We start from the raw sequence: 4,389 nt of genomic DNA, 5'->3' as shown, positions 1-4,389 counted from the left end.
ATGTTGACCAGGATGGTCAACATGGTGAAACCCCGTCTCTACTAAAAAATACAAAAATTCAGCTGGGCATGGTGGCGTGTGTCTGTAATCCCAGCTACTCAGGAGGCTGAGGCAGGAGAATTGCCTGAACCCAGGAGGCGGAGGTTGCAGTGAGCTGAGATCGGGCCATTGCACTCCAGCCTGGGTAACAAGAGTGAAACTCCATCTCAAAAAAAAAAAAAAAAGAAAAACATGAGTATAATATCCATAGGAGAAATGGAGATGATTACTGATGAACTAAGTTTTTCCAAAGACCAGGCCCAGGAAAGTCTACTGATGAGTGACAGGCGGGTGAGGATGAGGACAGGATGGGGAGCAGAGGGAAGGCCAGAAACGGGCCATGGAGCTAGTTTATTGCTTTGCATTTTTGGAAAAGTCACTCTGCTATCTGATTTCCACATGAGCCTGGAGACGCAGTTTTTGGGTTCAGCTGTCGAGCCCTCCCCTCCGCTCCTTAAACTTAGGACCTTTGATCCTGGGTCTAAAGGGGAATCCTCAAGCTGAGCCCAAAAACACCGATGCCAAGAAAAACACCAGTTCAGGAACATGCAGTGGCAAGAGCAGGAAACTGCCTCTCACTCAGCAGCAGTAACACCGCCTTAGGCTCGCTGAAAGGGACACGAGATGAGATGACAGAGGGAAAGGTCCTAGCTTGTAGCCAGCCTTACATAACCATGGGACAGAGCAAAACAAAACAAACACTTTCCTCTCTCCACCCACGGGTAGCTGCAGGCTGAGTACCGTCCTGCAGGGCAGAGGCCGCCAGGCCCCGCACCAGGATCCCGGCCTGCTGCTCTAAGAGTGCCTGTGAGCAGTCAGGTTCTCAGGGCGCTCGTCCTCACTTTCTCAGCACTGCCTGCATCCCAGCAAAGGACCGTGCACTCCCCAAGCCAAAGGAATCCTGGTGGAGACCTTCAGTAAGACTGCCACTTCCAAGCCACTCCAGGGCCCAGGTGGACCTCTGAGGTCTCCAGGAAAAGGCCTGTTCCCGTTAAGTCTGTTGTAGGTCACACTCCTGGAGCCTTCTCTAGGTAGCATACTGAACAGTTTTCCGAATACTGAGGCTCCTCTTGGCTTCATTCCAGGAGTAAGGGAGAGGAGGGAAGGCTGGGCTGAGCCGCTCCGTGGATTTGCTCAGCTGAATCTCAACCCACTGTGATGATAAGCCCCAAGCCATGATGCAATAAATTCTCCCAATTCACCTGTCCAGGACAACACAGGGTAACTAGAGGAGGAAAAAGAAAAGCTGGAAATCACACAAGGAGGAGAGAGATGCTTCCAAGGAACAAGGGCCAGTTGGTGCCAGGACTTCCAGGCCAACTGAGAATTCTGACCCCTCACTGCTCCAGACGACGCTGGAGGTGTCCTTTCCACCAGAGGGCACCCCAGCGCCTTAACTGTCTTTCCCATTTACTGGACTCGAAACAAGTCCAGTAAACAGTGAAAGGTTTGCTAAGCCTCACTTGGAGCCCAGGTACCCTGGGGACGGTGGGAGCGATCACCAAAGGCGGGGCATGGTCTGGGGGATACCAGGTGTCTTGGAGTGGCAGGCATCTTCTAGTTCGTGAGCCTCATCTCTGGGGTTCCCTTTTTAAGCAGATTTTTTTAAAGAGCAGTTATAGGTTCACAGCACAAATGAACACAGAGTACAAAGCCCCACATGCCTCCTGCCCCCACACATGCACAGCCTCCCCCACCACCAACAGTCTGCACCACAGTGGGACATTTGCCAGTGAACCTACATGGACACCTCCTTATCCCCTAGAGCCATAGCGTACATTAGGGTTCACTCTTGGTGCTGTGCATTCTACAGGTTTCAACCAATGAATACTGCCATGGATCCACCATGAGAGTATCATACAGGTAAGTTATTGCCCTAAAAATCCTCTGTGCTCCTCCTAATTCCCTTTCTCCCCTCGAATCCCAGAAACCACTGGTCTTTTTACAGTCTCCATGGGTTTTGCCTTTTCCAGGTCAGATAGCTGGAATCATACTGCATATATGGTCTTTTCAGATTGCCTTCCTTCACTTACTAATATGCATTTACGTTTCCTCCATGGCTTTTCATGGCTTGGTAGTATATTTCCTTTTAGCACTGAATAAACGCTCAACGGAATCATCATCTGGATGTTCTGCCGTCTATATACGCATTCACTTACCAAAGGACATCTTAGTTGCTCCCAAGTTTTGGTAATTATGAATAAAGCTGCTATAAGCATCCATGAACAGATTTGTGTGTGGACATAAGTTTGAACTCCTTTGGGTGAATACCAAGGAGCACAAATACTGGAGAGTATGGTAAGAGTAAGCAGCTCAGGCTACACACTCTTTTGTAGTTTTGTACTGTGGTTTCAAAAGGTATATTGAGATACAATTTGCATACCATCAAATGTTCCCATTTTAAGTGCCCGGTTTGATGAGTCTTGGCGAATGTTTATAGTCAGGCTCACAGCATAGCTCACTTCCATCACTCCCAAGAGCTGCCTCATAGCCGGCCCCTTGCGGTCAGCCACTCCTGCCCTGCCCATCCCCAGCCCCTGGCAACCACGGGTCTGCTTTCTGTCCCTATAATTTTGCCTTTTCTAGAGTTTCGTATGTGTGGGATCATACAATATACAGTTTTGGGGGCTGGCTTCTTTCACTTAGCATGTTTGTGACATCCGTTGCGTCGTGTCTATTAGAGGGTTTTTCCCACAGCATCGTGCTGCATCCATGCGCCACAGTTTGCTTGCCCTTTGACCATTTGATGGATGTTTGGGTTGTTTCCTTTGGGGGAGGAACTCTTATGAATAAAGTTGCTATGAATATTCGTGTCTAAGTCTTTGTGTGCGTGGCTTTTTTTTCTAAGGAAGGGGGAATGCTGGCTCTCTCCCACCCAAAGTAGATAGGGTTGATGGGGAAGTTGGGGAAGCCCAGGGGGTAAAGTAAAAGGGGTACAGGCCAGCTTGGCTACGGGCCGCTGGGACTGCTAGAAACCTCTGACCACCTGACCACGTCGTGCTCAAAGGTCAGGGGCCAGGAGAGGGAAACTGATGTGTTTACTTCCTGTCTCCATGGTGCTGGGAGGGCTGGTCTTGCTCTGAGCATGTGGTGAGTGGGGATGTATTCCCCGCTGCTGCAGCTCTGTTGACATTATCAGTACTCCTTGTCAGAATGGCTCATTTCCAGTTTGTTCCATCTACCCTCCCTCTCATAGACCTCCATGACCCACCAGGACACAGGACTTCTTAATGCCAAGGCCCCTTTATGGGTCTCCAGTGGTTTTGTGTGTGTCGATTCCCATGCCCCCTCCTCACAGTGAGGCAACTGAAGCAGGCCGTCCCGCTGCCCGGCCGCCTGGGGCTCCGAAGCTGAGAGATGGCAGAGGGTGGGCAGCCTCCTCCCATACCTACAACCACGCTCCATGGAGAGCAAGTCAACCAGTGTACCTTTCCATGAAGATGTCTGGCCTTCAGTCTCAGATGAAGAGAGGGAACACTCAAACCCTAGGATTCCTTATAGCCCAACAGAGAACAGCTCAACAGAATTTCAACAGAATTTAATTACGCACCTAGAATGAATACTATGCACTAATATTTTATAAATCTTCGCTCATTTAGCCTTATAGCCTTATACTACTCTAATGAGGCAGGTAAAATTGTTGCCCCCATTTTATAGATGAGGAAACTGGGGCACAGAGAGGTTAAGTAACTGGCCGAGGGTCACACAGCCAGGAGGCCCAAGAGCCAGCAGTTGGCTCACATTTTAAGTCTCTGCACTCTGCTGCCTATAGATTTGTTGGTTTCCTTCTTTTTCCAATCATTAAATTATCCTAACAGTTTTACTGAGATATAACTTATATACTGTAAACATTACCCTTTTTAAGGGTACAACTGAACAATTTTAGTAGACTGATCAAATTGTGCAACAATCACAAGCCAACTTTAGAGCATTCCTATCACCCTAGGACACATTCTTTGTGCCCTTTTTCAGGCACTGTTGTTTCCAACCCTGCTTGAAGCAACCACTAATCTTTCTGTCTCTGTAGATTTGTCCTGGAAATTTCACATAAACAGAATCATACAATAGGTGGTCTTTTGAGTCTAGCTTCTTTCACTTAACATGACGTTTTTGAGGTAGATCCATATTACAGCATGTATCATTCCATCCCTTTTTGTGACCTCATAATATTCCGTTGTATGGATTTACTGCATTTAGTTTATCCATTCACCAGCCGATAGGCTTTTCCATTGTGTCTACGTTTTTGGCTGTGATAAATAAAGCTTCTATGAACATCTGTGTACCACCCTTTGAGTGGCCACACACTTCTCTTTCCCTTTAGGTATATGCCTAGGAGTGGAATTGCTGAGT

This window comes from Sapajus apella, unplaced genomic scaffold (assembly GCF_009761245.1).
Source record: "Sapajus apella isolate SASKATOON/1434 unplaced genomic scaffold, GSC_monkey_1.0 scaffold31, whole genome shotgun sequence".
NCBI classification, from domain to species: Eukaryota; Metazoa; Chordata; class Mammalia; order Primates; family Cebidae; genus Sapajus; species Sapajus apella.
The sequence above is the reverse complement of the archived record's forward strand: the minus strand, read 5'-3'. Positions refer to the sequence as shown.